General features: G+C 45.1%; 1 protein-coding gene across 4 annotated transcripts in view; it reads right to left on the bottom strand.

Moving 5' to 3' along the window:
* The window catches only part of EXD3 (exonuclease 3'-5' domain containing 3), a 517,417-nt gene that overhangs the window by 269,069 nt on the left and 236,003 nt on the right, over positions 1-12,345 (bottom strand). The window lies entirely within an intron of this gene.

Genomic DNA, 12,345 nt, shown 5'->3' with positions numbered 1-12,345 from the left:
CAACTTATCCATTCAGAAGGACCAGTGACATCACTGAGAATGCAACCTATCAATTCAGAAAAGACAAGTGACATCACTGAGAATGCAACCTCTCCATTCAGAAGAGACCAGTGATATCACTGAAAATGCAACCTAGCCATTCAGAAGGACCAGTGACATTACTGAGAATGCAGCCTATCCATTCACCAGGGACCTGTGGCATCACTGAAAATGCAGCTTACCTATACACTAGAGACCAGTGACATCACTGTGAATGCAGCCTATCCATTCACTAGAGACCGGTGACGTTACGGAGAATGCAGCTTATCCATTTACTAGAGATTAGTGACATTACTGAGACGATACTAAGCTAAGCAGGGCAATAACTTCTCCACAAGATGTGGAAACCTTGCAAGATGAGCTGAACAAATTCATGGGATGGGCAGCTACATGGCAAATGAGGTTTAATTTAGAAAAATTTAAAATAATGGATTTGGGTGGCAAAAATATGAATGCAAACTACTCACTGGGGGGAGAACCTCTGGGGGAATCTAGGATGGAAAAGGACCTGGGGGTCCTAGTAGACGATAGACTTAGCAATGGCATGCAATGCAAAGCTGCTGCTAACAAAGCAAACAGAATATTGACATGCATTAAAAAAAGGGGATAAATTCCAGAGATAAAATGATAATTCTCACACTCTACAAGACTCTGGTCCCGCCTCACCTGGAATATAATGTCCAGTTCTGGGCACCAGTCCTCAGGAAGGATGTACTGGAAATGGCCCGAGTACAAAGAAGGGCAACAAAGCTAATAAAGAGTCTGGAGGATATTAATTATGAGGAAAGGTTGCGAGTACTGAACTTATTCTCTCTGGAGAAGAGACACTTGAGAGGGGATATGATTTCAATTTATAAATACCATACTGGTGATGGTGACCCCACAAGAGGAATAAAACTTTTCTGTAGAAGGGGGTTTAATAAGACACATGGCCACTCTTTAAGATTAGAAGAAAAGAGGTTTAACCTTAGACTGCATAGAGGGTTCTTTACTGTAAGACCGGTAAGGATGTGGAATTCCCTTACACAGGCAGTGGTCTCAGCGGGGAGCATCGATAGTTTCAAAAAACTATTAGATAAGCACCTGAACAACGACAACATACTGAGATATACAGGGGGTTATTTACGAAAGGCAAATCCACTTTGCACTGCAAGTGCACTTGGAAGTGCAGTTATTCTAAATCTAAGGGGTAGATCTGAAATGAGTGGAAGCTCTTCTGATTTTATCATCCAATCATGTGCAAGCTAAAATGCTGTTTTTTTATTTTCCTTGCATGTCTACAGCGACTTTACTTCCAAGTGCATTTGCAGTGCAAAGTGGCTGTTCCTTTAGTAAATAACCCCCACAATGTAATACTGACATATAATCACACACATAGGTTGGACTTGATTCTTTTTTTTTTCAACCTCACCTACTATGTAACTCTGGGGTTGATTTACTAAAGGAAAATCCACTCTTTAGTACAAGTGCACTTGGAAGTGCAGTCGCTGTAAATCTGAGGGGAAGATCAGAAATCAGTGGAAGCTCAGCTGATTTTATCATGCAATCATGTACAAGCAGAAATTCTGTTTTTTATTTTCCTTGCATGTGCCCCTCAGATGACAGGGACTGCATTTCCAGTGCAAAGTGGATTTGCCTTTAGTAAATAACCTCCATGTAACTATGTAATGCAGCCTATACATTCACTAGAAACCAGTGACATTACTGAGAATGCAGCCTATCCATTCACCAGGGACCTGTGGCATCGCTGAAAATGCAGCTTACCCATTCACTAGAGACCAGTGACATCCCTGAGAATGTAGCAAAAAATAAAATAAAAAAATCAAAGCAAATGTTCTTAAAAAAACAAAAAAACAAAACACGTTTGAACAAAATTCTAACAGCGTTATTAAACCCAAAAGCAAACACTTATTATGTTGCAGCTTAACAATTAGATTTAGGCTGCCTTTTCATTTCATCTAGTCAATAAGCCTGTTATTTTTCCAAAGAAGAAGCTCTCTTCCAGATGCATCAGTTACAGGGATGGGACTAACTGTTCAACACTATCAAGGGTGCTTACAATTATCAGCTTTTATTCATTTATGTAAAACAAAAGGAAAAAAAAAAAAAGTTTGCTGTAACTGATCATAAAGTATTAGCTAGAGTTTGTCTTCAATTTATTAGTGTATTTACTGTAAAGCTACAAGTGCATTTAACACTACCCCCCCTTCCACCCCCACAGACTGACAATGCTGCTGTCTGTTGTGCCCCCCTGTGCCCCTTCATCCAGAGTGGCTGGAGTAAAAATGTAAGGCACACAAATGAAATAAAATTAACAAAATATAAAAGACGAGGTTGCCAACATGTCAATCTTTAAATTTGAGTGTGCTTAAGAATTGTCAATAAACTTCAGTACCCTATATCTTCCATAGGCGACGCTTTAAAAGCCCCCCATAGGTCATCAGTTTAGCGTTATGAAGGAGGTTTTTTTCCCCCCCCATCACATATGGGACAAAGTCCACATGATGATTTTTTTGACAGGTTCTCTTTGATGAGACATCCAGGGGGACCTGGAAGTGACGTTATACATGTCGCTTTCCGGTCAGCAACAAGAAGAGGAAGAAGGAGAACGCTTTTTTTTTAGTTAAAGCGGCTTTACAATATTGGAGCCCCTTTTATTTTTACTTGTTTACCATATGGGGAGTTCCACAGGAGAGGAGCAATGGGACTGGAAGCTATATTAGATGGAAGTCATCTGTATATGCGTTATATGGCAATCTGTAAAAAGAGAGGCATTGTTGTCTGGCGAGTCCTAGTCTGCTAGGGAGCGGTGTTTGAACACTGGACCACTTTCTATTCATGGTGGAGAGATTGAACTTTCTTGAGAAGTTTATTTAACCCTTTCCCACCACTGCCTCCTGGCCCTTTAAGAGCTTTTAAATGCCAGGAGATAGACATGTGCAGAACAGAAAATGTGTTCTGTTTCGAATAGATTCGTTTCGGAATTTGTTTAACCCCTTCAGCCCTGGAAGATTTTACCCGCTTCCTGACCAGAGCATTTTTTGCGATCCGGCATTGCGTCGCTTTAACTGACAATTGTGCGGTCGTGCGACGTTGTACCCAAACAAAATTGACGTCCTTTTTTTCTCACAAATAGAGCTTTCTTTTAGTGTTATTTGATCACTTCTGTGGTTTTTTATTTTTTGCGCTATAAACAAAAAAGAGCGACCATTTTGAAAAAAAAAAGCAATATTTTTAACTTTTTGCTATAATAAATATCCCCAAAAAATATATAAAAAAACAAACAAACAAATTTCTCAGTTTAGGCAGATATGCATTCTTCTACATATTTTTTGGTAAAAAATAAATAAGTATCGCAATAAGCATATATTGATTGGTTTGCGCAAAACGTATAGCATCTACAAAATAGGGGATAGATTTATGGCATTATTATTATTATTTTTTTATTAGTAATGACTGATCTGTGATTTTTATCATGACTTCGACATTATAGTGGACACATCAGACACTTTTGACACTATTCTGGGACCATTGTCATTTATACAGCGATCAGTGCTATAAAAATGCACTGATTACTGTGTAAATGACACTGGCCAAAAAGGAGTTAAACACTAGGGGGCGATCAAGGGGTTAAGTGTGTCCTACGGAGGTGTTCCAACTGTAGGGTGGGTGGGCTACCACTGACATGACAGCGAGCACTGCTCCCAATGACAGGGAGCAGTGGATCTCTGTCATCTAACAAGGCAGAACAGGGAAAACTGATTTTTAATACAGCTTACCTGTAAAATCCTTTTCTTTGAGTACATCGCGCTACACAGCGCATTTATTCATGACTATCTGGGTTATACGCTACCTCTAGGTGATTGGACACTGGCCACCAATAGCAAGAAGGTTCCTCCCATATAACCCCTCCCATACAGGAATTACCTCAGTTTTGTAGCAAGCAAGGAAAGTCACAGAAAAGAGGGGAAGGGGGGGCGTGGCCTGACGTGAATGGCGACGGACGTGCCTAATCTTAGCTCCAGGCTTCCACGGAGCAATCCGCCGCCATCCGCACTCGACCATCACTTTTTTCTGAGCGAAAGCTACCTTTACCAGTCTGGTGCATCCCCCTGCGTCTCCCCGGGTGGAAATTTCGGGGCCTCCCGTTTTGCAGCCTCCCGTAGATTGCCGGCAGAGATCACCACCGGCCGCTGCCATCTTGACTCCCCGAGGCCTCCCGGCCGCCGCAGTGACACGCCTGGGAAGGTAAGGGACTAGCATCCGTCCCCCCCGCCACCTATCCCTTTGTCTGGGGCACTCCGGGAGCTACATTGGGCCCGTGCATCGCCCTGGGAGGACGCAGACGGCTCCGGCCTGGTGAGGCCTAGCTAGGCCCAAGGATCCCCGGCCTTTCCTGAAGCCGCTGCCCGCGGGAGCGCTGCGCATCCGGCCCGGCCTCCCACAGCAGATACGGCCTCTCCACTTTGACAGTCCCAGCCCCCCCTTCTGCTGTGCCTACCCCGAGGTGCATCCCTTGGAGCTCGGTGACATCCCAGACCTGTGACCGCCAGTTTGTGGCCTATACCCCCCCCCCCCCTTTAACAGACAGACTTTCCCAACGCATGCAGGGGTTTGAAAGGCCTTTGTCCGCAGTACACCTGGGCGCCTGAAGCAACGGAGGTCCCTGGAGCTCCACCGTGGCCATGCTCATACAGCCTTGAGCCTGTCACAACTACAAAGAGCCCATTTTGGAGCATCCCCCACCCTGCACTATGCGCATGATGTTAAGTGACTGCAAATGAGAGGTGCTCCTTCCAGCATTCAGCTCCATAGCTCTGACTATGCCAGCAAAGACACCCACAACTCGCTCTACATTGGCTAGGAAATCTAAGGTAGCGTCGACTACTCAAGCTGCCACCGGGTCCATTCAACGTTTCCTGGCAGCCGGTAGACCCGGCGCAGGTAGCAGTCAAGCCAGGTCCACGAAACACAGCGCTTCTCCCTCCTCACTAGCTGCCTTCAGGCTCTGAAATGTCATCCCTGCTCGGCGGCCTTCAAAAAAGAACTAGCCGGAATATTCCACGGCCTTGAAAAATCAATAAAAAAGGAGATTACAGGGGTGAGGACAGATATGGCGCACATTCTAGACAGGGTGGAGGAAACAGAACAGAGGCAAGAATCCCATGCAACTGCCATTGGGGAACTGCAGGAATCTGTCACACAACTAGCCCTGGCCCACCGCGCCTCCTTGTATAAGCTCGAAGATCTCGAGAATAGGAACCGTAGGAATAATTTGCGCATTAGGGGCCTGCCTGAAGCGACGGGAGATAACGACCTGGAGCCGTCGATCCGCGGAATATTTAACACAATATTGGGAAAGCCCCCTACCGAACCGCTGCGACCGAGTACACCGTACTCTCAGGCCTCGCAATCTTAATACTGAGCAGCCCAGGGATGTAATCTGCCGTCTACATTACTTCACGGACAAAAATGCCACCATGGCCAAGTTGAGGAACACCCCCAATGTAGACTTTGACGGCGCGATTCTCAACATTTTTTCTGACCTGTCCAAAGAAACTCTAGACCGCCGCTGATCCCTCAAACCACTCTTGGAACACCTACGCTCCAATGGGGCCACCTATAGATGGGGTTTCCCGGCGTGTCTCATCGCCACCAAAAATGGCCGCTCCCACACCCTCCGGGTCCCTGAGGATCTGCCACAACTTCTGCAAGACCTAAATAAGCCGATGATGGAGCTCCCGGGCTGGCAAGACCAGGTTCCTAAACTCTCCCGTGTTCCGGACTCCCAATGGCAACAGTCCCCTGCAAAAAAAAAGCGCCCCTCCGTGCCAGGATCTACATCACAACAAAGATGAGCTTCGGGTGTATCTGGTTAAACGCTGTTATTCTTCCTCTCCGGCTATTTGTCTTTTCTTACTGCAGGTTCTACCGAGCCCAGAACTGTTTAAAGGGCAGCAAACCCCCCGAATTGGGATCTTCCATTCTCAGCACCTGTAAAATCCTGCAAGGACTGTCTGCTGAGTGTACTTAAAGGGTCCCAATGGCTGACCCCACTACGGGACTGACCTTTGGAGGGTTACGTAAGCCTGCAAATTGTTTTAGTTAACTGTGTTATGACTCAGCCGTAAGAGAATATCTGTTATATTGAAGTTTATTGTTTAATGTTGGAGCATAAAAGTTTTTTCCCACACATTATCTACGCATAGCTAAATGCTGGTGGAGCATACTGCTCCTATGTGCCTTTTAAGCGGCACGAGCCCCCCTCTCCTCCTGGGGTTGAGGAGTATGGGTTGCCCTCAAGCTTGCTTGTCCGTTCTCCTTTTGGAGATCTGGACGGACGCCCGTTCCCCCCCCCCCGCCACAGGGAACACCGCAGAAATCTGCGTGACGCGTTACGATTTCCCACATGTGTCCAGTTGGACGTTTTTGTTGTTTCTGTACCTCCGTCTCTTCCACCATCCCTACAACTATCTGTTTTTCTTCTCCCTTCCTTCCCCCTTCGAGGTTGGCATGCATGGTTTGGTAAGCTTAAGGGTCGCGATCCACTGCAATAATGGCCACGCTCGAAATTACCTCATATAACGTTAGGGGTCTAAATGTAGCGGCTAAACGACATCAGATTACGGGCTCTTGCCTCCTCCATCGTATTTCTCCAAGAAACGCATTTAACTCATACTACGCAGGTCAAACTGACCTCGCCTTATTTCCCCCAGTGGTATTATAGCCTCTCAGATATGAATAAGGCTAAAGGAGTGGCCATAGGTTTCAGTGGTAGCGTGCCCTTTCGCCTTACAGATATGCGAGCGGACGACCATGGTAGCTTTCTTTTCTTGAGGGGCTTTATAGGTAACACCCAATGTACTCTAGCAAACGTTTACTGCCCGAATCACAATCAACCTACATTCTTCACCCAAATTCTCACTGATTTATCGCACTTCGTAGCGGGTCTCCTTATACTGGCAGGGGACATAAATATGCCCCTGGACCCCGTCATGGATACATCTCACGGCCGCTCGAATATTTCCTTCAAACGCCTCTCCTATGTCAAAAAGAGACTCATGGAGGGACAGTTGATGGACGTGTGGCGTATCCTACACCCAAAAGAAAAAGACTTCTCCCACTACTCAAAGACCCATCAGTCCTACTCCCGTATAGACAATATATTTCTAGACCACCACCATCTCCCTCTAGTTCATTCCGCAAATATAGGTACTGCGACTTTGTCAGATCATGCCCCTGTGTCGTTGTGTATGACCATGCCCACTTTAGCCCACCGCTCCAACAATTGGAAACTAAACGACTCTCTCCTATCTTACCAAGTTGACGTCACTATGTTAACCTCCCATATTTCACAATATTTTACGGACAACAAACCTTCTGAGACTTCCCTTGCTATTGTTTGGGAAGCTCACAAGGCTGCCATGAGAGGCCGATTCATTGACCTAGGGGCAAGAAAAAAAAAAAGGAGCATGGTTAACAACTTGAGCAGGTTTTACGCCAGATAGCAGATAGCGGAACTAGATAAGCAACATAAACTGTTGAAAAGAAAAGAACTAAAAACTCTTCTTAATCTCGACCAGAAAATTTCAACGTTACTCGCAAAAACTCTATGAGTGGGGGAACAAGCCTAGCAGACAATTAGCGAGATCCCTGAAGGAAAAACAGTCTAGATCATTTATCCCCAAGATAAAGTTACCCAATGGGCATTTAGTCCACGCAACCCCACACATTGCTAAAGCTTTCAGAGCATATTACGCAGACTTGTAGAACGTGCAAAGTGACACCCCATCTCTGACCGTACAGGAGAGGAGAGACGTAGCCGCATGCTCGCATACCTAAAAGATGCTAACTTGCCCAAACTCTCCAACTCGGTCCTTAGGGATCTTGAGTCTGCACTCTCTGTTGAGGAATTCCAGTTGGCCCTAAAACATACGCCGACAGGCAAAGCCCCTGGCCCAGACGGGTACACTATCCTCTATTACAAAACATCTGTAGACATTCTCCTGCCCCGTTTAACGGCTTATGCCAACTCGGTTTCCCAGACCCCAGGACTACGTCCTGAATCCCTTACAGCCCCCATCTCAGTAATCCCCAAAACTGTCAAGGACCCTACTCAGTGTGTAGTTCCCGATCAATTTCCCTTTTAAATGTAGACATTAAACTATATGCCAAAGTAATGGCTAACAGACTGCTTCCCCTTATACCCAGCTGGGTCTCCACAGACCAGACGGGCTTTATGCCACACAGAGAAGCCAAGGACAATTCTCTCCGAGCGATATCTCTCATACAATACGCACAAAGGTCTGCTCAGTCCACCCTACTGGTATCCACAGATGCTGAAAAAGCGTTCGACAGGGTGGACTGGGAATACTCAAAACTAACCCTTCGTCACTTCGGGCTCGGACCCATGCATTACCGCATCACCTCCCTCTACTCCACTCCCTCGGCGCAAATTCGCATAAATGGCACCCTAAGTGATTCATTCCAACTATTTAACGGGACCAGACAGGGCTGCCCTCTTTCCCCCCTGTTGTTCGCTCTTACCCTAGCACCCTTTCTGGCAACCATAAGACGTAACATGAATATTCACGGCATTCGCGTAGGTAACAAAACCCATAAGTATGCGGCGTACGCAGACAATATTCTATTCTTTATCCAACAGCCACGTATCTCCCTCCCTAACTTAATGTCAGCGTTCTCCACTTTTCAGAATCTGTCCAACTTTAAAATTAACCTTTCTAAATCTGAAATCCTAAATATTAATCTGCCCGCCGGGGAGGTGGAAAGTTTAAAACCCCTCTTCCCCTTTAGATGGGTCCACTGCAGCATGAAGTATTTGGGAATACACCTCACGCCTAACATCCAAGCGCTCTTTAAACATAATTATATCCTATTATTGAATATTAGTACAGACTTACAAAGGTGGAGCACGCTGACATATTCCTGGCTGGGTAAAGTGAGCATAGTTAAAATGAACATTCTTCCTAGAGTCCTCTTCTTCTTTCAAACGATCCCATTGGGTGTGCCTGTAGGGTTCTTCTCTCTATTGCAAGCCATGGTCTCTCGCTTCATTTGGAGGAACAGCCATTCCAGAGTAGCTAGAGACTTACTTTTTCGCTCCAAGGACTCTGGGGGGCTGGCCCTGCCAAATTGTAAGGCTTATTATAACTAGAGGTCGACCGATATATCGGCCGGCCGATACATCGGCCGATATTTGCCATTTTTTAATTAATCAGCATCGGCCGATTGTGCTGATAAAAAGCCGATGTAGAACTACAGCGGGACTTTGAAATGACTTCTGTAATAGAAGTCAATGCAAGTTGCCTGAGTTGTCATAGAAACGACTTTCCTCCTCTCTGGGCAGTCTGCCAAGAAAAGAGCAAAACAATACAATGTTTACACTTGAATGAATGAAATCATCTCTGTGTGTAGAAGTTCTCAGTTTAACCATTTAAAGACTAAATCTTTTCTGACACTTGTTGCTTACAAGTAAAAATCCTGTATTTTCTGCCAGAAAATCACTTAGACCCCCCAAAAATTATATATATATATTTTTTTAGCAGAAATCCTAGGGAATAAAATAGCGGTTGTTGCAATATTTTATGTCACACGGCATTTGCACAGAGGTCTTTCAAATGAATTTTTGGGGGAAAAAAAATACACTATTTAAAAAAAAAAAAAAAAAAAAGTTTAAAAACAGTAGTTAGCCCATTTTTTTTTCGTCCAAAAGTCTTGACTACCTGTTTTTATTTAATATATAGGTTTTTTTTTTTTTTTTTTTTTAAATCATACATACAAGTAAACTGATTGGAGGTTTGTTTTGCTTAATAAGTGTTTAAATGTAAGAAATTTTCTGTATCACTTATGAAGGCTGCTTTCACACTGGAGCGGGCAGGCGTTGATGGTAAAACATTGCAAGTTTTAGCGGCTCTTTACCATAATTTTAGCGGTGCTATTTGGCTGCTAGTGGGGCACATAAAACCCAGCTAGCGGCCAAGGAAGAGGTTAAATGCGCGCGTGAAGCACCGCTGCCAAAACGCATTGCATGCGCTTCGGCAGTGGTGCCCATTCATATCAATGGGCAGGAGCGGTGGAGGAGCAGTATACACCACTCCAAACGTGCTGCTTGCAGGACTTTTTTTTTAAGATCCTGCCAGCGCATCGCCTCAGTGTGAAAGCACTCTGTCTTTCACACAGACTGCAGAGGAGCCATTTTGCAGGCACTTTACAGGCGCTATTTTTAGCCCAAAAGCACCTAAAAACGCCCCAGTGGGAAAGGTGTGTTAGATTTTATGAGATCAAGGGGGATAAAAAAAAATAAAAAAAATCGGCCTAACATATCGGCCCAAAAAAATCGGCATCATATATCGGCCATCGGCCGCCATGATTTCTAAATATCAGCATCGGCCAGAGAAAAACCCATATCGGTCGACCTCTAATTATAACGCTGTGATTTTGTCTAGAATCTCCGAATGGAAATATGCAGCCAACTCCAAACTTTGGGTGAGCCTTGAACCTGCCCTTAGCAAAACGGATCTCGCAGTCACGCCTTGGTTGCCGCGCTCTTACAGGAACTCGCCCCAACCACCTCCTCGCTAACAGCTTCCTCCCTAGACATTTGGGACGCTTTACATAAGAAATTCTCATGGGCTTATGCCTCTCCTCTGCTACCACTTCTTGACCACAATTATTTCCTACCCGGTCTGCTGGACCCCGGATTTAAGTCATGGTCGCCCGGACGACCAATGCTTCTGCAGAGATTCTTGGCCCCAAGCCACCGACGTTAATGGAACGATGAAGGTACTCTCAATTGCAGGGCTTTCTCCGCACTTTGCCTCAGCCGCTGAGGGGGATGCAGGATCTGAACAGTATCGAGGCGATATTTAACCCAACGGACCCGCCAGAACACGGTGTCTCGCTGTTCTATAAAACGCTCATCAAACTCCAAGGGGACACTTACCCCCCCTTCCTCGCCAAGTGGGAGTCAGACCTGGATTCCTGCCTCCCACCAGGTCAAAAGGCTAAGGTCCTGCAGTTGACTCACATCTCCTCAATTGCATCAAAGATGGCAGAGGTCAATTATAAAATTACTAACCAGATGGCACTACACACCATCAAAACTACATCAGATGTTCCCCGCCAATTCCCCGTTATGTTGGAGGAATTGTGGGAGCAAAGCAACTCGCGCGCACATATGGTGGTCGTGTTCATATATCCGCCCCTTCTGGTCTAGCATTCTCCGACTTATACAACAAATATCTAATGTCACTCTCCCTTCAGACCCATGGATAGTCCTCTTCCACGCTACTACAGAACCAGTTGGAAGATATAAGCGTTCCATAGTTCCTGACCTGCTCAACGCGGCTAAAGCACTCATACCCACCTACTGGGGTCAGCCAGAAACTCCAACCATGAAGAAGTGGTTTCAAAAAATTTCGGAGGTTAATCTCATGGAAGAAATCACTCACCGCATCAAGGACACTCATCTAAGACACACTCTAACCTGGTCCCCGTGGACGGAATTCAAGCAAACCACAACCTATAAAGGAGATAATTGCTCAATCCCAATGAGACTCCATCCACACTTGCTGCATAAGATAATATAATATATCTTAAGGTTGTCCCCCTGAGGTTAATATATGGCTCATCTTTCATGTAAACATAATGTATTGTGACATATTCTTCACTGTGCTCCATGCATTCCAGCCTCCTCTCCCTCCTCCTTCTTACCCCCTTATTTCTTCTTCTTTTCTCCCCTTCTTTCTCAAATTTCTTCAGGGAATGGAGTACATTTTCCCCAACTTGAATGTAAACATGAGGGCTTTCATAAACATAGCCCAGTGCACTTTATTCAAACACCCTGGCGTAAGGAGTCTACAATTGGTTTTATAATGCACTTTTAGGGTCCAAGAGTGACCTTACATGCCTTATTTGCCCTAGATAATACCCACAGACTCTATACTACTGTGTCTTGTTTAAGTTCATGCTTTATTGTCGTCTGTATTCCCTGTTTTTTCTTCAACATTTAAAAAAAAAAAGAAAAAAAAAAAGAAAAGAGGGGAGGGATCTCTGTGTCTCATGATGTACTCAAAGAAAAGGATATTACAGGTAAGCTGTATTAAAAATCAGTTTTTCTTTATCATACATCATGGGACACAGAGCATTTATTCATGACTATCTGGGATGTCCTAAAGCAATGCACCTGAGGGGAGGGAGACACAGCTTATACAAGTCCCAACTGTCCCCTGGCCCTATAAGGCTGCCTGCAACACGCTGTGGCCATCCACCTGGTAAAATCTGGTG

The sequence above is a fragment of the Lithobates pipiens genome, unplaced genomic scaffold (genome assembly GCF_037356315.1).
Source record: "Lithobates pipiens isolate NorthernLeopardFrog02 unplaced genomic scaffold, aLitPip1_a1.2 Scaffold_1, whole genome shotgun sequence".
In the NCBI taxonomy this organism is placed as follows: Eukaryota; Metazoa; Chordata; class Amphibia; order Anura; family Ranidae; genus Lithobates; species Lithobates pipiens.
The sequence above is the reverse complement of the archived record's forward strand: the minus strand, read 5'-3'. Positions and strand labels throughout refer to the sequence as shown.